The 21,611-nt window shown below is 43.7% G+C and overlaps 19 non-coding genes across 19 annotated transcripts; all 19 read right to left on the reverse strand.

The window, feature by feature from the left end:
• Nucleotides 1-8,303: 8,303 nt before the first annotated feature.
• Trnae-uuc (transfer RNA glutamic acid (anticodon UUC)) lies at nt 8,304-8,375 on the reverse strand. Its single transcript has one exon. It is a non-coding gene; the product is annotated as a tRNA-Glu (tRNA).
• A 734-nt stretch (nt 8,376-9,109) lies between these two features.
• Trnae-uuc (transfer RNA glutamic acid (anticodon UUC)) lies at nt 9,110-9,181 on the reverse strand. Its single transcript has one exon. It is a non-coding gene; the product is annotated as a tRNA-Glu (tRNA).
• A 243-nt stretch (nt 9,182-9,424) lies between these two features.
• Nucleotides 9,425-9,498, reverse strand: Trnan-guu (transfer RNA asparagine (anticodon GUU)). The gene has a single exon. It is a non-coding gene; the product is annotated as a tRNA-Asn (tRNA).
• A 417-nt stretch (nt 9,499-9,915) lies between these two features.
• Nucleotides 9,916-9,987, reverse strand: Trnae-uuc (transfer RNA glutamic acid (anticodon UUC)). Its single transcript has one exon. It is a non-coding gene; the product is annotated as a tRNA-Glu (tRNA).
• A 243-nt stretch (nt 9,988-10,230) lies between these two features.
• Nucleotides 10,231-10,304, reverse strand: Trnan-guu (transfer RNA asparagine (anticodon GUU)). Its single transcript has one exon. It is a non-coding gene; the product is annotated as a tRNA-Asn (tRNA).
• Nucleotides 10,305-10,721: 417 nt separating this feature from the next.
• On the reverse strand, nt 10,722-10,793 carry Trnae-uuc (transfer RNA glutamic acid (anticodon UUC)). Its single transcript has one exon. It is a non-coding gene; the product is annotated as a tRNA-Glu (tRNA).
• Nucleotides 10,794-11,527: 734 nt separating this feature from the next.
• Nucleotides 11,528-11,599, reverse strand: Trnae-uuc (transfer RNA glutamic acid (anticodon UUC)). The gene has a single exon. It is a non-coding gene; the product is annotated as a tRNA-Glu (tRNA).
• Nucleotides 11,600-12,333: 734 nt separating this feature from the next.
• On the reverse strand, nt 12,334-12,405 carry Trnae-uuc (transfer RNA glutamic acid (anticodon UUC)). Its single transcript has one exon. It is a non-coding gene; the product is annotated as a tRNA-Glu (tRNA).
• A 734-nt stretch (nt 12,406-13,139) lies between these two features.
• Trnae-uuc (transfer RNA glutamic acid (anticodon UUC)) lies at nt 13,140-13,211 on the reverse strand. The gene has a single exon. It is a non-coding gene; the product is annotated as a tRNA-Glu (tRNA).
• A 243-nt stretch (nt 13,212-13,454) lies between these two features.
• Trnan-guu (transfer RNA asparagine (anticodon GUU)) lies at nt 13,455-13,528 on the reverse strand. The gene has a single exon. It is a non-coding gene; the product is annotated as a tRNA-Asn (tRNA).
• A 417-nt stretch (nt 13,529-13,945) lies between these two features.
• Trnae-uuc (transfer RNA glutamic acid (anticodon UUC)) lies at nt 13,946-14,017 on the reverse strand. The gene has a single exon. It is a non-coding gene; the product is annotated as a tRNA-Glu (tRNA).
• A 734-nt stretch (nt 14,018-14,751) lies between these two features.
• On the reverse strand, nt 14,752-14,823 carry Trnae-uuc (transfer RNA glutamic acid (anticodon UUC)). The gene has a single exon. It is a non-coding gene; the product is annotated as a tRNA-Glu (tRNA).
• A 734-nt stretch (nt 14,824-15,557) lies between these two features.
• Trnae-uuc (transfer RNA glutamic acid (anticodon UUC)) lies at nt 15,558-15,629 on the reverse strand. Its single transcript has one exon. It is a non-coding gene; the product is annotated as a tRNA-Glu (tRNA).
• Nucleotides 15,630-15,872: 243 nt separating this feature from the next.
• Trnan-guu (transfer RNA asparagine (anticodon GUU)) lies at nt 15,873-15,946 on the reverse strand. Its single transcript has one exon. It is a non-coding gene; the product is annotated as a tRNA-Asn (tRNA).
• Nucleotides 15,947-16,363: 417 nt separating this feature from the next.
• On the reverse strand, nt 16,364-16,435 carry Trnae-uuc (transfer RNA glutamic acid (anticodon UUC)). The gene has a single exon. It is a non-coding gene; the product is annotated as a tRNA-Glu (tRNA).
• A 734-nt stretch (nt 16,436-17,169) lies between these two features.
• Trnae-uuc (transfer RNA glutamic acid (anticodon UUC)) lies at nt 17,170-17,241 on the reverse strand. Its single transcript has one exon. It is a non-coding gene; the product is annotated as a tRNA-Glu (tRNA).
• A 749-nt stretch (nt 17,242-17,990) lies between these two features.
• Trnae-uuc (transfer RNA glutamic acid (anticodon UUC)) lies at nt 17,991-18,062 on the reverse strand. The gene has a single exon. It is a non-coding gene; the product is annotated as a tRNA-Glu (tRNA).
• Nucleotides 18,063-20,724: 2,662 nt separating this feature from the next.
• Trnan-guu (transfer RNA asparagine (anticodon GUU)) lies at nt 20,725-20,798 on the reverse strand. The gene has a single exon. It is a non-coding gene; the product is annotated as a tRNA-Asn (tRNA).
• Nucleotides 20,799-21,530: 732 nt separating this feature from the next.
• On the reverse strand, nt 21,531-21,604 carry Trnan-guu (transfer RNA asparagine (anticodon GUU)). The gene has a single exon. It is a non-coding gene; the product is annotated as a tRNA-Asn (tRNA).
• Nucleotides 21,605-21,611: the final 7 nt, after the last annotated feature.

Genomic DNA, 21,611 nt, shown 5'->3' on the forward strand with positions numbered 1-21,611 from the left:
TCTGGGAAGATGGCTATCCTGTACGATCGCGTACTGAGGCATAGATCAGTCGTGCGAGATAAGAGTGACACTGTGTGGAATATCAACCTGAACGTGCCGGCGCGATCGATGAAAGGTATCCTGGTCGTCCCCGTGGAGGATTACGATCCATTCCGGAGGGACAGCGAGAAGTTTTTCAACCCCGAGATTGAAAAGGTGGAAGTTACCATCGAGGGCGTGCCCAACCAGCTGTTCAGTCATGGTATGAGACCACACCAGCAGTGGGATGAGATAAAAAAGCTACCAGTGGGGGACTACATAACAAAGGACCTGGACCTAGGCTCCGTGCAGATCGGTGAATACCTGACCACCAAGTACGCCCTATGGTTGGACATGCGATCCACGGATGATGATAAACTGCACGGTAGCGGGCGCCGTATAGATAACGGCAGCGAAGGGATAACCATCCAGATTACTAAGAAGGCTCAAACCGCTGGTAAGTTGAAATTATATCTGTACGTTATTATGGACGCGCAACTTAATATAGACAATGGGAGATTCGTGCAAGCCATCTACTGATGGGGGGTACCACCCCACACCCCCCAACAATAAACAAGACCCCCACACCCCCCAGGGGTACCCACAACTACCCACTGACCCACACTGCGCTATAGTGTGCGGGCAGACTGGCTGTGGGAAGACCGTTTTCGTGTTGGATATGTTGGAGGGTTACTACAAGGATGTGTTCGATAACATCGTTATCATGTGCCCTACTCTGAGCATGAATAAAACGTACGCGCGACCTTGGGTGATGACGGACCCGGACGTACACAAAATCGACCCTGGAACACGCCTGCAGGACTGGTTGAAAGCTCTTCACGAGAAATTTAAAGGGGAACCGACGCTGTTCATACTGGACGACTGCAGCGCTAATCGCGAGATAACAAAAAAGAGAGACATGCTATCGTACCTGGCCTTCTCCGGCCGGCATGCAAATCACAGCGTCTGGGTGCTAACGCAGAAGTTCAACTCGGTGTTGAAAGACCTCAGGGAGCAGACGCGATGGGTGGCCTTATTTCACTGCAAGGACAGGGATTCATTCGAGGAGTGTTTGAGAGAGAACGATGTGATGAGCAAATTAGAACGGGAACGGGTGAAGAAACAGCTCGCTGAAACTAAACACGCTAAGCTCATTCTAAAGACCGACCAACCAGTAGCATATATAGTATGCTAAGCAAAGCTAAGCAAAGCTAAGCAAAGCTAAGCAAATGCTAAGCATAGCTATGATATTTGAAGTGTTTGTCGTGTGCAACTTAACCTTCATTTCTCTGTGTTTTGTCTGTATCGGGTATTATATAGTTAAAACTAAATCTTACTTGTTATATTATAAGATGGAGTGTGAGGAATTGCTCGAACAATTGTCTGTGGAGGGTTCCCCCACGCCGCCGGCAGGCCCCACTGATGACAAGCGAGAGAAACTGGTGGCGTTGGCTGTTGGCGGCAAAGCCAAACATTACTTTGGAGACTACACTCCGGATAAAATTCACAAAATGTCAGCCGAAGAAATCGATAAGCTGTACGCTAGATACGAGTCCTGGCTCGGAGCAGAAATGACAAAGACAATAGGATCGGCTATGACCCAGATATACACCGGTATTGTATCATACTTCTTTCCCATTCCACCAGAGCGCCGACTTTACCTGTGGGAAGACCTCGAGAAAGACCCTTTTATCGAACACGCCGTGAGCTCTATCAGCTGCGGGCTGTACCACAAATATGGTATGTTGTTGGCTCCAGTGACGGCGGCGATTATCACGGCAAAACATTGTCAATTTGAGAGAAAGAATAATAATAATAGTATAGATGGATGCTGCACAGGAACCAGTGGAGGTACCCCCAACAGTGGAAGAGACCCCTTCACAGGAACCAGTGACCCCAGTGAGGGAAGTGACCCCCAGAGTAACCAGGCAGAAGAATCCTAAGAGAGTAGCTGCCGGTAAAAAACGGTGGTGTAACCAACATAAAGTGACCAACCCAACCCGACTGTTGTTGGCTGTAGGCGTAACTGCTGCCGTGGTTATAACATGGTTATACGTGGGGGTACCCTCCCACAGTGAGCCACCACCCAACAGTGAGGTAACCCCCAACAGTGGGGGTGTGGGGGTATCCCCCACTATTGACCCGCATATCATGTTATAATTTAAAATATTTTTATATATACATAATGTCTGAGGGGAAAACGTTCGTCAACGACGCATACCACGCCACAGTGGTCGCCAGTTTAGCCGTAGGGTACGCTCGGTTGACTAAAATGGTGCTTAAACAACCAACTATCAAGCTAGATTTCAACCTGCAGGATATGGGTATGCTCATAATGAACCTTGGTATGGCGATGGCCACAAAAGACATCCTAGTAAAACAAGGAATAATACCTGATAATATAATGAAATAAATATAGGGATGGCCACGATAGCTATGATGGTCGGTGGGGCGTTAGTGAATGCCCTGGCATTTTCCGGGAGTAATTTCCTCTTCTCGAAACTACGAGATGATCACGCGGCTGAAATACAGGAAGAAAGGAAGCGGCACGATCTCGCTACTGAGAAATTACAAAGAGCACAGGACGAGTACGTTAAAAAACGCCTCCAGAGGATCGATTTTATTAACGAACAACTCAAGCGTGAAAACCATGCCATTAAAACATTCAACGATGTCGATGAAGCAATGAAAGAATACTATCTACTAACTGGTAAACAATTGGAACCGCTCAATAAACCCACACTCGCTCAGTACTACACACCATCCAAGGGACAAATGAATCGTGAACTGGGCTTCATAGTGTTGGGTATAGCAGCTACTGCGTTGGTTGCGAAGCAATTAAATTAAAATACCTATATAAGTAAACATGAGACCCGCTCCATACCGATGCGAATACATACTTATGGGGAAGACCGAGGCCTGTGGTAGGAAATGCAGGAATCAGGGGTTCTGTTGTTTCCATATGGGAAGTCCTAACTACACGTGTTCTGTGTGTGGTATCGGGGTTAAAGGACACTACTGTCTATGTAAAGCTCACGGAGCGAACGTAGTCAGACATCAACTCATCTACGAGAATAAAAAAGGCTACATAAAAGAACGTAGGCGACTGCTCAAGATAGACTCCAGTGTGTGAAAGGGTTACCTCCCCTTACTGTGAACCAATTAGACATTGGTTCTCTTAGGTGTAAACACGATGTCTACTGTAAGCGAGCTCAAGCGGGTCGCAAAACAGAGAGGTGTGATCGGGTATTCTAGAATGCGGAAGTCAGCATTGTTGAGATTACTAGGTTTAGAAGCCCCTCCTACAGTAAAACAATTAAAAGCTCAAGCAAAACAGCTTGGATACACGGGTTATTCAAACCTGGGGAGAGCCGGGTTAACCGCATTGTTATCACATGCCCCCGTAGCAAAACCTCCCACTGTAAAACAACTGAAAGCCGAGGCACAGGATTTGGGTTTAGGCGGGTATTCCCGTATGAGAAAACCACAGCTTATAGAATTATTACGACAGAATAGAGCTATTGACCTACAGTTCGTGCGCACTGAGCGCGCTGTAGGCAACTATTTGAGAGGTTGGCGCATGCACGTTGATAGAAACATAGACATTACAGATATCAAGCCTCTGATAGCTGATAAGGTCAACCAGGAACTAAATAACCTAGGAAGTATCAAGTTTCAGATCACAGTGAAAATGTCGCTCGATAAGCAGGTTGGGAGTACCACTGAGTATGTTCAGCCTTACTTCCGAGGTCAACAAGAGGTCGCCACACATACAGAGACCATTGATACATCAATCGATACCAGTTTTCAGCAGATACGAGAATACCTAGAACGCTACACACACTTGGGGTCCGGGTGGGCTGTAGATAAAATCGATAATGTCTATCTAGACATAGCTAACTACGTGCCGTTCAGAGGCGGGTCATACCTAGCCTTGCCTCCCTACTATAGGAATAAACATGCCATAGTAAACGTTAAGAATAGAGGAAACGATTGCCTGAGGTTAGCTATCAGGTCAGCCTTATTTCCAGCTGGCACTCATTCAGATAGGCTTTCTAGCTATCCCCAAGACGATGGGCTCAACTGGGATGGTATAGATGAACCCACCCCCATATCCCAGATCACTAAAGTAGAAAAACAGAATAATCTGGCTATAAATGTCTTTGGGCACGAAGGTAACACAACAATAGTACACAGGGTCAGCCCGGTGAAGGATCGCCAAGTTATCAATATATTCATGATCCAACTAGGTGAAAAGTATCACTACACGTGGATAAAACATCTCAGCCGGTTGTTGCACGACCAGTCGAAACACGATGGGGAAAAACACTTTTGTGTACGATGCCTACATGGCTTCACCCGAGCTGATTTATTAGAATCCCACCGGGAGGATTGCCAAGGTGTGGGGCAGACGACCATACGAGTCGACATGCCTAAGGAAGGTGACAATATCCTAAAATTCAGTAACCACAAGAATCAAATGTCTGTGCCTTATATTATATACGCCGACTTCGAAGCCTTAGTTGTGGGTGGGGATTCCACCAGTGATACCGCCGTCGAGGCTCCCTTCACCCACAAAACACAAGAGCATAAAGCCTGTTCGTTTGGATACATTGTCGTCCGTTGTGACGGGGAAACGAAAGCTCCGGTAGTATATAGGGGCCCTGACGCGGCTGAAAGGTTTCTAAAGTGTTTGCAGGAGGAAGAAAAAATTATTAGGAATGCATTGTATAAAATCGCTCCCATGCGTCTGACCCGAGTCGACAGGCTAGCCCACGCTAGTAGCACTAACTGTCACGTGTGTGAATCACCACTTAACGGTGATTCGGTGAGAGATCACTGTCACATAACTGGTAAGTATAGAGGCACCGCTCACAACGCGTGCAACCTCAAGCTTAAAATCAACCCTAAGACAATAAACATCCCCGTTGTCTTTCACAACTTGAGAGGGTACGACTCACACTTGATCATGCAGGCCATCGCGAAAATCGATGGTAATATAACGTGCATCCCCAACAACATGGAGAGATACATCTCCTTCAGCTTAAACGGACTTAGGTTCATTGACTCGTTTCAGTTCCTCCTGTCGTCACTCAACAGTCTGGTCAAGGCCAACAATACCTTCCCTATCACCGATCGATACACAGACGCCGAGACTAGACCCCTGCTTATGAGGAAGGGTGTGTACCCCTATGAGTACATGGATAGTTGGGCCAAGTTCACCGAGACCAGACTACCCCCTATTGACTGCTTTTATAGCAAGCTGAATGAGGCGTCCGTCTCACGAGATGATTACTCGCACGCGACTAACGTATGGAATAAACTGGGTTGTAAGAACCTGGGTGATTATCACGACCTGTACTTGAGGACAGATGTACTGCTGTTAGCCGACGTGTTTGAGACGTTTAGGCGGACATGTTTCAAGCAGTATAAACTCGACCCCGCATGGTATTACACCAGCCCAGGTCTGTCGTGGGACGCCTTGCTTAAAAAGACCGGAGTTAATTTGGAATTGCTCACAGATTACGACATGCACCTATTCATTGAGAAAGGTTTGCGAGGTGGGATTTCCATGGCATCCAAACGATACGCTAAAGCAAATAATCAATACGTGAAAGGTTACGATCCTAACAAGCCAACCAATCACATTCTCTACCTCGACGCAAACAACCTGTACGGCTGGGCCATGAGTCAGTATCTACCTACAGGGGGATTCGAATGGGTACCCCACGTTGATGTTATGGGGGTTGCACCAGATTCGAATAAAGGGTATATCCTCGAGGTTGACTTAGAGTATACCAAGGAATTACACACATCACACAACAGCTACCCCCTGGCCCCCGAACGTATGAGGGTTAACCCAGACTGGATGTCTGAGTACCAACATAACTTGTCATGTGGTCGTGTGACAGACGTTGAAAAACTCGTGCCTAACTTAATGAATAAGACCAAGTACATCGTTCACTATCGCAACCTACAGCTGTACCTGTCGTTGGGTATGAGGCTGACCAAAATACATAGGGTGCTCATGTTCGACCAGAGCCCATGGATGGAGCCCTACATCAGAATGAACACAGACCTACGAAAAAAAGCCACCAGTGATTTTGAGAAAAATCTCTACAAGCTCATGAACAACTCGGTGTTTGGTAAGACTATGGAGAACCTGAGGAAACGCGTGACCGTGAAGCTGGTTCGATCGAGTGAGGAAGACAAGCTCAGGAGATTGATAGCCAGTCCGGCATTCAACCGTAGTAAGATATTCACAGACAACCTGGTTGCCCTACACATGAAGAAAAGCCACATAAAATTCAACCGGCCTGTTTACGTGGGGATGAGCATCCTCGATTTATCCAAACACCTGATGTACGACTTTTACTACAACGAGCTCAAGAAACAGTACGGCGACAGGTGTGAAGTGCTGTACACTGACACGGATTCCCTGCTGATGGAGATTCGAACCGAGGACGTGTACGAGGACATGAAAAAACACCTCGATTTATACGACACCAGCGACTACCCTAAGACCCATGCCCTACACAATACGGTAAATAAAAAGGTCCTAGGTAAAATGAAGGACGAGTGTGCTGGCACGCCCATAGCCGAGTACATAGGTTTGAGACCTAAGATGTACTCCATACTGAAAGCCGACAATAGTGAGATCCGGAAGGCTAAGGGGGTTAAGAAGTATGTGGTGAAACAACACATCAAACACGCCAGATTCAAGGAAGCCCTGTTCAAGACCCGTACCTTTAGACATAAAATGAACACACTTAGAAGTGATGGACATAAGATATACGGACTGACTATAAACAAGACGTCCCTGTCGCCTATGGACACGAAACGTTGGATAGCTATTGATGGGATAAACACATACGCGTATGGACATGAAAAAATTTGAGGCTATTTACTACAGCCCGCGTGGGTACTGGAAAGGAGCTAGCGCAGTAGATAAGCTAGCTAAAATAGCGCGAGTACCCCCGGAGGAAGCCAAAGCGTGGCTTGAAAAACAAGCCCTGTGGCAGATCTATTTGCCGGCACCACGCTACGTGCCTAGAAGGAGGTTCGGTATTAACATACCTAATAGCGTTCACCAGGCAGACCTACTGTTCCTACCCCACGACAAGAGGTACAAGTATGCCTTAACCGTAGTGGACGTAGCCAGTCGTTACAAGGAAGCCGAACCCTTGACCACGAAAGATTCGGCCCAGGTAGCCAGAGGATTCGAACGCATATACAAACGCAGCCCGCTGACGTGGCCAACAGAGCTGCAAGTTGACCCCGGACGGGAGTTCATGGGTGCCGTGTCACAACTGCTAGCCAAACACGATACAAAGGTCAGGCGTGGCACGGCCGGAGCCCATCGCAGCCAAGCCATAGTTGAGAGATTTAATAGGACTTTGGCTGAGCGCTTGTTCGGCCATCAGTATGCTAGGGAGATGGTCACCCCTGGAAAACGATCGACTGAATGGGTCACGAGGTTACCCAAGGTGGTGTCGGCAATCAACCATGAAGTCACCCGTCTCACCGGTAAGAAACCGGCAGACGCTATCAAACTAAAATCAATAGTTGCAGAGTCGGCCGCTCCATTGCGTGGGAAGGAGAAACAGATACCAGATAGGGCCCTAGTGAGGTATCTATACCAGCCGGGGGAACACGAGGGTGATAGCCGATCCTATATGGTCAGTCAAAACTTACAACATAGATAAAGTGGATATGAAAGCCGACGAACCTAACTTGTACTACTTGAGGGATGGGCCGGGTAGGGGGTTTGTAAGAGAAGAATTATTGATCGTACCGTACGGCACAGTGTTACCTCCAAACAATACACGGTAAACTGTTTCATTGTAGTAGGGGTAATAGTAGCAAGAGTTAAGGCCCCAACCAAAGCCTTATTTAGTAAATAAGGCTTTGTAGAGACATTTCTTGAAAGTGGTCCAAAACTGTCATTCCCTATACTACTACAACTGTTGTGTAAGGGGTGGGATAGTCTTGCGCAATGACACATTGGCTTACCTGATGTATTTATTGGAAGATGTGGACACTGGGATGTACATGAAGATAAATCTAGGACTTTAGATGCATGTATTTTACTTCTGACTGTACGCATGACAAATGTATACTTCTTGATGTGAACTCACTTTCTTGTGAGATGAATTAATTGTTCCAAAGCCAGGAATTTGTTCCTATGACGTAAAATGCATGCCTTTTACTTTTGACTTTGCACGTGACTAATATATACTTCTTGAAATTGAACTCAATTTCTTGTCAGATGGTAAAAGAATTTGTTCCAATGCCGGGAATCGAACCCGGGCCGCCTGGGTGAAAGCCAGGAATCCTAACCACTAGACCACATTGGAAGCTGATATTTTACAGGCAATGTTGAAGGACTGAATGCTGGCTGTTTTCCTGCCGTCTTTGTGCATTGAGTTCTTGTGCATGAGAATGACGACCTGACATTAATGAATACATGTATATCAAGTGTGTTAGAGACTTGTTTAAACTGATATATCGTATTGTAGCATGTATTTGCGTCAACTACAAACATCTGTAAAATCCAAAAGAGCGAAATATCAAGTACTGATGTTTACAAAAAGCAAGTGCGTCCCTGGGTGGGCTTGAACCACCAACCTTTCGGTTAACAGCGGAACGTGCTAATCAATTGCGCCACAGAGACGGAACTGACGAGATGGGGCTCACTTTAAGATGTGACTGATGTGGTGGAAGTTATGTGCCCTTGCCGAGGGAAACGTCTGGTGGTGTGTTTCAACAACTGTTGTGTAAGGGGTGGGATAGTCTTGTGCAATGACACATTGGCTTACCTGATGTATTTATTGGAAGATGTGGACACTGGGATGTACATGAAGATAAATCTAGGACTTTAGATGCATGTATTTTACTTCTGACTGTACGCATGACATATGTATACTTCTTGATGTGAACTCACTTTCTTGTGAGATGAATTAATTGTTCCAAAGCCAGGAATTTGTTCCTATGACGTAAAATGCATGCCTTTTACTTTTGACTTTGCACGTGACTAATATATACTTCTTGAAATTGAACTCAATTTCTTGTCAGATGGTAAAAGAATTTGTTCCAATGCCGGGAATCGAACCCGGGCCGCCTGGGTGAAAGCCAGGAATCCTAACCACTAGACCACATTGGAAGCTGATATTTTACAGGCAATGTTGAAGGACTGAATGCTGGCTGTATTCCTGCCGTCTTTGTGCATTGAGTTCTTGTGCATGAGAATGACGACCTGACATTAATGAATACATGTATATCAAGTGTGTTAGAGACTTGTTTAAACTGATATATCGTATTGTAGCATGTATTTGCGTCAACTACAAACATCTGTAAAATCCAAAAGAGCGAAATATCAAGTACTGATGTTTACAAAAAGCAAGTGCGTCCCTGGGTGGGCTTGAACCACCAACCTTTCGGTTAACAGCCGAACGCGCTAACCGATTGCGCCACAGAGACGGAACTGACGAGATAGGGCTCACTTTAAGATGTGACTGATGTGGTGGAAGTTATGTGCCCTTGCCGAGGGAAACGTCTGGTGGTGTGTTTCAACAACTGTTGTGTAAGGTGTGGGATAGTCTTGCGCAATGACACATTGGCTTACCTGATGTATTTATTGGAAGATGTGGACACTGGGATGTACATGAAGATAAATCTAGGACTTTAGATGCATGTATTTTACTTCTGAGTGTACGCATGACATATGTATACTTCTTGATGTGAACTCACTTTCTTGTGAGATGAATTAATTGTTCCAAAGCCAGGAATTTGTTCCTATGACGTAAAATGCATGCCTTTTACTTTTGACTTTGCACGTGACTAATATATACTTCTTGAAATTGAACTCAATTTCTTGTCAGATGGTAAAAGAATTTGTTCCAATGCCGGGAATCGAACCCGGGCCGCCTGGGTGAAAGCCAGGAATCCTAACCACTAGACCACATTGGAAGCTGATATTTTACAGGCAATGTTGAAGGACTGAATGCTGGCTGTATGCCTGCCGTCTTTGTGCACAGAGTTCTTGTGCATGAGAATGACGACCTGACATTAATGAATACATGTATATCAAGTGTGTTAGAGACTTGTTTAAACTGATATATCGTATTGTAGCATGTATTTGCGTCAACTACAAACATCTGTAAAATCCAAAAGAGCGAAATATCAAGTACTGATGTTTACAAAAAGCAAGTGCGTCCCTGGGTGGGCTTGAACCACCAACCTTTCGGTTAACAGCCGAACGCGCTAACCGATTGCGCCACAGAGACGGAACTGACGAGATAGGGCTCACTTTAAGATGTGACTGATGTGGTGGAAGTTATGTGCCCTTGCCGAGGGAAACGTCTGGTGGTGTGTTTCAACAACTGTTGTGTAAGGTGTGGGATAGTCTTGCGCAATGACACATTGGCTTACCTGATGTATTTATTGGAAGATGTGGACACTGGGATGTACATGAAGATAAATCTAGGACTTTAGATGCATGTATTTTACTTCTGAGTGTACGCATGACATATGTATACTTCTTGATGTGAACTCACTTTCTTGTGAGATGAATTAATTGTTCCAAAGCCAGGAATTTGTTCCTATGACGTAAAATGCATGCCTTTTACTTTTGACTTTGCACGTGACTAATATATACTTCTTGAAATTGAACTCAATTTCTTGTCAGATGGTAAAAGAATTTGTTCCAATGCCGGGAATCGAACCCGGGCCGCCTGGGTGAAAGCCAGGAATCCTAACCACTAGACCACATTGGAAGCTGATATTTTACAGGCAATGTTGAAGGACTGAATGCTGGCTGTATGCCTGCCGTCTTTGTGCACAGAGTTCTTGTGCATGAGAATGACGACCTGACATTAATGAATACATGTATATCAAGTGTGTTAGAGACTTGTTTAAACTGATATATCGTATTGTAGCATGTATTTGCGTCAACTACAAACATCTGTAAAATCCAAAAGAGCGAAATATCAAGTACTGATGTTTACAAAAAGCAAGTGCGTCCCTGGGTGGGCTTGAACCACCAACCTTTCGGTTAACAGCCGAGCGTCCTAATCAATTGCGCCACAGAGACGGAACTGACGAGATGGGGCTCACTTTAAGATGTGACTGATGTGGTGGAAGTTATGTGCCCTTGCCGAGGGAAACGTCTGGTGGTGTGTTTCAACAACTGTTGTGTAAGGGGTGGGATAGTCTTGCGCAATGACACATTGGCTTACCTGATGTATTTATTGGAAGATGTGGACACTGGGATGTACATGAAGATAAATCTAGGACTTTAGATGCATGTATTTTACTTCTGACTGTACGCATGACATATGTATACTTCTTGATGTGAACTCACTTTCTTGTGAGATGAATTAATTGTTCCAAAGCCAGGAATTTATTCCAATGACGTAAACTGCATGCCTTTTACTTTTGACTTTGCACGTGACTAATATATACTTCTTGAAATTGAACTCAATTTCTTGTCAGATGGTAAAAGAATTTGTTCCAATGCCGGGAATCGAACCCGGGCCGCCTGGGTGAAAGCCAGGAATCCTAACCACTAGACCACATTGGAAGCTGATATTTTACAGGCAATGTTGAAGGACTGAATGCTGGCTGTATTCCTGCCGTCTTTGTGCACAGAGTTCTTGTGCATGAGAATGACGACCTGACATTAATGAATACATGTATATCAAGTGTGTTAGAGACTAGTTTAAACTGATATATCGTATTGTAGCATGTATTTGCGTCAACTACAAACATCTGTAAAATCCAAAAGAGCGAAATATCAAGTACTGATGTTTACAAAAAGCAAGTGCGTCCCTGGGTGGGCTTGAACCACCAACCTTTCGGTTAACAGCCAAACGCGCTAACCGATTGCGCCACAGAGACGGAACTGACGAGAAGGGGCTCACTTTAAGATGTGACTGATGTGGTGGAAGTTATGTGCCCTTGCCGAGGGAAACGTCTGGTGGTGTGTTTCAACAACTGTTGTGTAAGGGGTGGGATAGTCTTGCGCAATGACACATTGGCTTACCTGATGTATTTATTGGAAGATGTGGACACTGGGATGTACATGAAGATAAATCTAGGACTTTAGATGCATGTATTTTACTTCTGAGTGTACGCATGACAAATGTATACTTCTTGATGTGAACTCACTTTCTTGTGAGATGAATTAATTGTTCCAAAGCCAGGAATTTGTTCCTATGACGTAAAATGCATGCCTTTTACTTTTGACTTTGCACGTGACTAATATATACTTCTTGAAATTGAACTCAATTTCTTGTCAGATGGTAAAAGAATTTGTTCCAATGCCGGGAATCGAACCCGGGCCGCCTGGGTGAAAGCCAGGAATCCTAACCACTAGACCACATTGGAAGCTGATATTTTACAGGCAATGTTGAAGGACTGAATGCTGGCTGTTTTCCTGCCGTCTTTGTGCATTGCGTTCTTGTGCATGAGAATGACGACCTGACATTAATGAATACATGTATATCAAGTGTGTTAGAGACTTGTTTAAACTGATATATCGTATTGTAGCATGTATTTGCGTCAACTACAAACATCTGTAAAATCCAAAAGAGCGAAATATCAAGTACTGATGTTTACAAAAAGCAAGTGCGTCCCTGGGTGGGCTTGAACCACCAACCTTTCGGTTAACAGCCGAACGTGCTAATCAATTGCGCCACAGAGACGGAACTGACGAGATGGGGCTCACTTTAAGATGTGACTGATGTGGTGGAAGTTATGTGCCCTTGCCGAGGGAAACGTCTGGTGGTGTGTTTCAACAACTGTTGTGTAAGGGGTGGGATAGTCTTGCGCAATGACACATTGGCTTACCTGATGTATTTATTGGAAGATGTGGACACTGGGATGTACATGAAGATAAATCTAGGACTTTAGATGCATGTATTTTACTTCTGACTGTACGCATGACATATGTATACTTCTTGATGTGAACTCACTTTCTTGTGAGATGAATTAATTGTTCCAAAGCCAGGAATTTATTCCTATGACGTAAACTGCATGCCTTTTACTTTTGACTTTGCACGTGACTAATATATACTTCTTGAAATTGAACTCAATTTCTTGTCAGATGGTAAAAGAATTTGTTCCAATGCCGGGAATCGAACCCGGGCCGCCTGGGTGAAAGCCAGGAATCCTAACCACTAGACCACATTGGAAGCTGATATTTTACAGGCAATGTTGAAGGACTGAATGCTGGCTGTATTCCTGCCGTCTTTGTGCACAGAGTTCTTGTGCATGAGAATGACGACCTGACATTAATGAATACATGTATATCAAGTGTGTTAGAGACTTGTTTAAACTGATATATCGTATTGTAGCATGTATTTGCGTCAACTACAAACATCTGTAAAATCCAAAAGAGCGAAATATCAAGTACTGATGTTTACAAAAAGCAAGTGCGTCCCTGGGTGGGCTTGAACCACCAACCTTTCGGTTAACAGCCGAACGCGCTAACCGATTGCGCCACAGAGACGGAACTGACGAGATGGGGCTCACTTTAAGATGTGACTGATGTGGTGGAAGTTATGTGCCCTTGCCGAGGGAAACGTCTGGTGGTGTGTTTCAACAACTGTTGTGTAAGGGGTGGGATAGTCTTGCGCAATGACACATTGGCTTACCTGATGTATTTATTGGAAGATGTGGACACTGGGATGTACATGAAGATAAATCTAGGACTTTAGATGCATGTATTTTACTTCTGACTGTACGCATGACATATGTATACTTCTTGATGTGAACTCACTTTCTTGTGAGATGAATTAATTGTTCCAAAGCCAGGAATTTATTCCAATGACGTAAACTGCATGCCTTTTACTTTTGACTTTGCACGTGACTAATATATACTTCTTGAAATTGAACTCAATTTCTTGTCAGATGGTAAAAGAATTTGTTCCAATGCCGGGAATCGAACCCGGGCCGCCTGGGTGAAAGCCAGGAATCCTAACCACTAGACCACATTGGAAGCTGATATTTTACAGGCAATGTTGAAGGACTGAATGCTGGCTGTATTCCTGCCGTCTTTGTGCACAGAGTTCTTGTGCATGAGAATGACGACCTGACATTAATGAATACATGTATATCAAGTGTGTTAGAGACTTGTTTAAACTGATATATCGTATTGTAGCATGTATTTGCGTCAACTACAAACATCTGTAAAATCCAAAAGAGCGAAATATCAAGTACTGATGTTTACAAAAAGCAAGTGCGTCCCTGGGTGGGCTTGAACCACCAACCTTTCGGTTAACAGCCAAACGCGCTAACCGATTGCGCCACAGAGACGGAACTGACGAGAAGGGGCTCACTTTAAGATGTGACTGATGTGGTGGAAGTTATGTGCCCTTGCCGAGGGAAACGTCTGGTGGTGTGTTTCAACAACTGTTGTGTAAGGGGTGGGATAGTCTTGCGCAATGACACATTGGCTTACCTGATGTATTTATTGGAAGATGTGGACACTGGGATGTACATGAAGATAAATCTAGGACTTTAGATGCATGTATTTTACTTCTGAGTGTACGCATGACAAATGTATACTTCTTGATGTGAACTCACTTTCTTGTGAGATGAATTAATTGTTCCAAAGCCAGGAATTTGTTCCTATGACGTAAAATGCATGCCTTTTACTTTTGACTTTGCACGTGACTAATATATACTTCTTGAAATTGAACTCAATTTCTTGTCAGATGGTAAAAGAATTTGTTCCAATGCCGGGAATCGAACCCGGGCCGCCTGGGTGAAAGCCAGGAATCCTAACCACTAGACCACATTGGAAGCTGATATTTTACAGGCAATGTTGAAGGACTGAATGCTGGCTGTTTTCCTGCCGTCTTTGTGCATTGAGTTCTTGTGCATGAGAATGACGACCTGACATTAATGAATACATGTATATCAAGTGTGTTAGAGACTTGTTTAAACTGATATATCGTATTGTAGCATGTATTTGCGTCAACTACAAACATCTGTAAAATCCAAAAGAGCGAAATATCAAGTACTGATGTTTACAAAAAGCAAGTGCGTCCCTGGGTGGGCTTGAACCACCAACCTTTCGGTTAACAGCCGAACGTGCTAATGAATTGCGCCACAGAGACGGAACTGACGAGATGGGGCTCACTTTAAGATGTGACTGATGTGGTGGAAGTTATGTGCCCTTGCCGAGGGAAACGTCTGGTGGTGTGTTTCAACAACTGTTGTGTAAGGGGTGGGATAGTCTTGCGCAATGACACATTGGCTTACCTGATGTATTTATTGGAAGATGTGGACACTGGGATGTACATGAAGATAAATCTAGGACTTTAGATGCATGTATTTTACTTCTGACTGTACGCATGACATATGTATACTTCTTGATGTGAACTCACTTTCTTGTGAGATGAATTAATTGTTCCAAAGCCAGGAATTTATTCCTATGACGTAAACTGCATGCCTTTTACTTTTGACTTTGCACGTGACTAATATATACTTCTTGAAATTGAACTCAATTTCTTGTCAGATGGTAAAAGAATTTGTTCCAATGCCGGGAATCGAACCCGGGCCGCCTGGGTGAAAGCCAGGAATCCTAACCACTAGACCACATTGGAAGCTGATATTTTACAGGCAATGTTGAAGGACTGAATGCTGGCTGTATTCCTGCCGTCTTTGTGCACAGAGTTCTTGTGCATGAGAATGACGACCTGACATTAATGAATACATGTATATCAAGTGTGTTAGAGACTTGTTTAAACTGATATATCGTATTGTAGCATGTATTTGCGTCAACTACAAACATCTGTAAAATCCAAAAGAGCGAAATATCAAGTACTGATGTTTACAAAAAGCAAGTGCGTCCCTGGGTGGGCTTGAACCACCAACCTTTCGGTTAACAGCCGAACGCGCTAACCGATTGCGCCACAGAGACGGAACTGACGAGATGGGGCTCACTTTAAGATGTGACTGATGTGGTGGAAGTTATGTGCCCTTGCCGAGGGAAACGTCTGGTGGTGTGTTTCAACAACTGTTGTGTAAGGGGTGGGATAGTCTTGCGCAATGACACATTGGCTTACCTGATGTATTTATTGGAAGATGTGGACACTGGGATGTACATGAAGATAAATCTAGGACTTTAGATGCATGTATTTTACTTCTGACTGTACGCATGACATATGTATACTTCTTGATGTGAACTCACTTTCTTGTGAGATGAATTAATTGTTCCAAAGCCAGGAATTTATTCCAATGACGTAAACTGCATGCCTTTTACTTTTGACTTTGCACGTGACTAATATATACTTCTTGAAATTGAACTCAATTTCTTGTCAGATGGTAAAAGAATTTGTTCCAATGCCGGGAATCGAACCCGGGCCGCCTGGGTGAAAGCCAGGAATCCTAACCACTAGACCACATTGGAAGCTGATATTTTACAGGCAATGTTGAAGGACTGAATGCTGGCTGTATTCCTGCCGTCTTTGTGCACAGAGTTCTTGTGCATGAGAATGACGACCTGACATTAATGAATACATGTATATCAAGTGTGTTAGAGACTTGTTTAAACTGATATATCGTATTGTAGCATGTATTTGCGTCAACTACAAACATCTGTAAAATCCAAAAGAGCGAAATATCAAGTACTGATGTTTACAAAAAGCAAGTGCGTCCCTGGGTGGGCTTGAACCACCAACCTTTCGGTTAACAGCCAAACGCGCTAACCGATTGCGCCACAGAGACGGAACTGACGAGAAGGGGCTCACTTTAAGATGTGACTGATGTGGTGGAAGTTATGTGCCCTTGCCGAGGGAAACGTCTGGTGGTGTGTTTCAACAACTGTTGTGTAAGGGGTGGGATAGTCTTGCGCAATGACACATTGGCTTACCTGATGTATTTATTGGAAGATGTGGACACTGGGATGTACATGAAGATAAATCTAGGACTTTAGATGCATGTATTTTACTTCTGAGTGTACGCATGACAAATGTATACTTCTTGATGTGAACTCACTTTCTTGTGAGATGAATTAATTGTTCCAAAGCCAGGAATTTGTTCCTATGACGTAAAATGCATGCCTTTTACTTTTGACTTTGCACGTGACTAATATATACTTCTTGAAATTGAACTCAATTTCTTGTCAGATGGTAAAAGAATTTGTTCCAATGCCGGGAATCGAACCCGGGCCGCCTGGGTGAAAGCCAGGAATCCTAACCACTAGACCACATTGGAAGCTGATATTTTACAGGCAATGTTGAAGGACTGAATGCTGGCTGTTTTCCTGCCGTCTTTGTGCATTGAGTTCTTGTGCATTGAGTTCTTGTGCATGAGAATGACGACCTGACATTAATGAATACATGTATATCAAGTGTGTTAGAGACTTGTTTAAACTGATATATCGTATTGTAGCATGTATTTGCGTCAACTACAAACATCTGTAAAATCCAAAAGAGCGAAATATCAAGTACTGATGTTTACAAAAAGCAAGTGCGTCCCTGGGTGGGCTTGAACCACCAACCTTTCGGTTAACAGCCGAGCGTCCTAATCAATTGCGCCACAGAGACGGAACTGACGAGATGGGGCTCACTTTAAGATGTGACTGATGTGGTGGAAGTTATGTGCCCTTGCCGAGGGAAACGTCTGGTGGTGTGTTTCAACAACTGTTGTGTAAGGGGTGGGATAGTCTTGCGCAATGACACATTGGCTTACCTGATGTATTTATTGGAAGATGTGGACACTGGGATGTACATGAAGATAAATCTAGGACTTTAGATGCATGTATTTTACTTCTGACTGTACGCATGACATATGTATACTTCTTGATGTGAACTCACTTTCTTGTGAGATGAATTAATTGTTCCAAAGCCAGGAATTTGTTCCTATGACGTAAACTGCATGCCTTTTACTTTTGACTTTGCACGTGACTAATATATACTTCTTGAAATTGAACTCAATTTCTTGTCAGATGGTAAAAGAATTTGTTCCAATGCCGGGAATCGAACCCGGGCCGCCTGGGTGAAAGCCAGGAATCCTAACCACTAGACCACATTGGAAGCTGATATTTTACAGGCAATGTTGAAGGACTGAATGCTGGCTGTTTTCATGCCGTCTTTGTGCATTGAGTTCTTGTGCATGAGAATGACGACCTGACATTAATGAATACATGTATATCAAGTGTGTTAGAGACTTGTTTAAACTGATATATCGTATTGTAGCATGTATTTGCGTCAACTACAAACATCTGTAAAATCCAAAAGAGCGAAATATCAAGTACTGATGTTTACAAAAAGCAAGTGCGTCCCTGGGTGGGCTTGAACCACCAACCTTTCGGTTAACAGCCGAGCGTCCTAATCAATTGCGCCACAGAGACGGAACTGACGAGATGGGGCTCACTTTAAGATGTGACTGATGTGGTGGAAGTTATGTGCCCTTGCCGAGGGAAACGTCTGGTGGTGTGTTTCAACAACTGTTGTGTAAGGGGTGGGATAGTCTTGCGCAATGACACATTGGCTTACCTGATGTATTTATTGGAAGATGTGGACACTGGGATGTACATGAAGATAAATCTAGGACTTTAGATGCATGTATTTTACTTCTGACTGTACGCATGACATATGTATACTTCTTGATGTGAACTCACTTTCTTGTGAGATGAATTAATTGTTCCAAAGCCAGGAATTTGTTCCTATGACGTAAACTGCATGCCTTTTACTTTTGACTTTGCACGTGACTAATATATACTTCTTGAAATTGAACTCAATTTCTTGTCAGATGGTAAAAGAATTTGTTCCAATGCCGGGAATCGAACCGGGGTCGACTGGGTGAAAGCCAGGAATCCTAACCACTAGACCACATTGGAAGCTGATATTTTACAGGCAATGTTGAAGGACTGAATGCTGGCTGTATTCCTGCCGTCTTTGTGCACAGAGTTCTTGTGCATGAGAATGACGACCTGACATTAATGAATACATGTATATCAAGTGTGTTAGAGACTTGTTTAAACTGATATATCGTATTGTAGCATGTATTTGCGTCAACTACAAACATCTGTAAAATCCAAAAGAGCGAAATATCAAGTACTGATGTTTACAAAAAGCAAGTGCGTCCCTGGGTGGGCTTGAAGCACCAACCTTTCGGTTAACAGCCGAACGCGCTAACCGATTGCGCCACAGAGACGGAACTGACGAGATGGGGCTCACTTTAAGATGTGACTGATGTGGTGGAAGTTATGTGCCCTTGCCGAGGGAAACGTCTGGTGGTGTGTTTCAACAACTGTTGTGTAAGGGGTGGGATAGTCTTGCGCAATGACACATTGGCTTACCTGATGTATTTATTGGAAGATGTGGACACTGGGATGTACATGAAGATAAATCTAGGACTTTAGATGCATGTATTTTACTTCTGACTGTACGCATGACATATGTATACTTCTTGATGTGAACTCACTTTCTTGTGAGATGAATTAATAGTTCCAAAGCCAGGAATTTGTTCCTATGACGTAAACTGCATGCCTTTTACTTTTGACTTTGCACGTGACTAATATATACTTCTTGAAATTGAACTCAATTTCTTCTCAGATGGTAAAAGAATTTGTTCCAATGCCGGGAATCGAACCGGGGTCGACTGGGTGAAAGCCAGGAATCCTAACCACTAGACCACATTGGAAGCTGATATTTTACAGGCAATGTTGAAGGACTGAATGCTGGCTGTATTCCTGCCGTCTTTGTGCACAGAGTTCTTGTGCATGAGAATGACGACCTGACATTAATGAATACATGTATATCAAGTGTGTTAGAGACTTGTTTAAACTGATATATCGTATTGTAGCATGTATTTGCGTCAACTACAAACATCTGTAAAATCCAAAAGAGCGAAATATCAAGTACTGATGTTTACAAAAAGCAAGTGCGTCCCTGGGTGGGCTTGAAGCACCAACCTTTCGGTTAACAGCCGAACGCGCTAACCGATTGCGCCACAGAGACGGAACTGACGAGATAGGGCTCACTTTAAGATGTGACTGATGTGGTGGAAGTTATGTGCCCTTGCCGAGGGAAACGTCTGGTGGTGTGTTTCAACAACTGTTGTGTAAGGGGTGGGATAGTCTTGCGCAATGACACATTGGCTTACCTGATGTATTTATTGGAAGATGTGGACACTGGGATGTACATGAAGATAAATCTAGGACTTTAGATGCATGTATTTTACTTCTGACTGTACGCATGACATATGTATACTTCTTGATGTGAACTCACTTTCTTGTGAGATGAATTAATTGTTCCAAAGCAAAGGAATTTATTCCTATGACGTAAAATGCATGCCTTTTACTTTTGACTTTGCACGTGACTAATAATTACTTCTTGAAATTGAACTCAATTTCTTGTCAGATGGTAAAAGAATTTGTTCCAATGCCGGGAATCGAACCAGGGCCGCCTGGGTGAAAGCCAGGAATCCTAACCACTAGACCACATTGGAAGCTGATATTTTACAGGCAATGTTGAAGGACTGAATGCTGGCTGTATTCCTGCCGTCTTTGTGCACAGAGTTCTTGTGCATGAGAATGACGACCTGACATTAATGAATACATGTATATCAAGTGTGGTAGAGACTTGTTTAAACTGATATATCGTATTGTAGCATGTATTTGCGTCAACTACAAACATCTGTAAAATCCAAAAGAGCGAAATATCAAGTACTGATGTTTACAAAAAGCAAGTGCGTCCCTGGGTGGGCTTGAACCACCAACCTTTCGGTTAACAGCCGAACGCGCTAACCGATTGCGCCACAGAGACGGAACTGACGAGATGGGGCTCATTTTAAGATGTGACTGATGTGGTGGAAGTTATGTGCCCTTGCCGAGGGAAACGTCTGGTGGTGTGTTTCAACAACTGTTGTGTAAGGGGTGGGATAGTCTTGCGCAATGACACATTGGCTTACCTGATGTATTTATTGGAAGATGTGGACACTGGGATGTACATGAAGATAAATCTAGGACTTTAGATGCATGTATTTTACTTCTGACTGTACGCATGACATATGTATACTTCTTGATGTGAACTCACTTTCTTGTGAGATGAATTAATAGTTCCAAAGCCAGGAATTTGTTCCTATGACGTAAACTGCATGCCTTTTACTTTTGACTTTGCACGTGACTAATATATACTTCTTGAAATTCAACTCAATTTCTTGTCAGATGGTAAAAGAATTTGTTCCAATGCCGGGAATCGAACCGGGGTCGACTGGGTGAAAGCCAGGAATCCTAACCACTAGACCACATTGGAAGCTGATATTTTACAGGCAATGTTGAAGGACTGAATGCTGGCTGTATTCCTGCCGTCTTTGTGCACAGAGTTCTTGTGCATGAGAATGACGACCTGACATTAATGAATACATGTATATCAAGTGTGTTAGAGACTTGTTTAAACTGATATATCGTATTGTAGCATGTATTTGCGTCAACTACAAACATCTGTAAAATCCAAAAGAGCGAAATATCAAGTACTGATGTTTACAAAAAGCAAGTGCGTCCCTGGGTGGGCTTGAACCACCAACCTTTCGGTTAACAGCCGAACGCGCTAACCGATTGCGCCACAGAGACGGAACTG

This window comes from Haliotis asinina, chromosome 3 (genome assembly GCF_037392515.1).
Source record: "Haliotis asinina isolate JCU_RB_2024 chromosome 3, JCU_Hal_asi_v2, whole genome shotgun sequence".
In the NCBI taxonomy this organism is placed as follows: Eukaryota; Metazoa; Mollusca; class Gastropoda; order Lepetellida; family Haliotidae; genus Haliotis; species Haliotis asinina.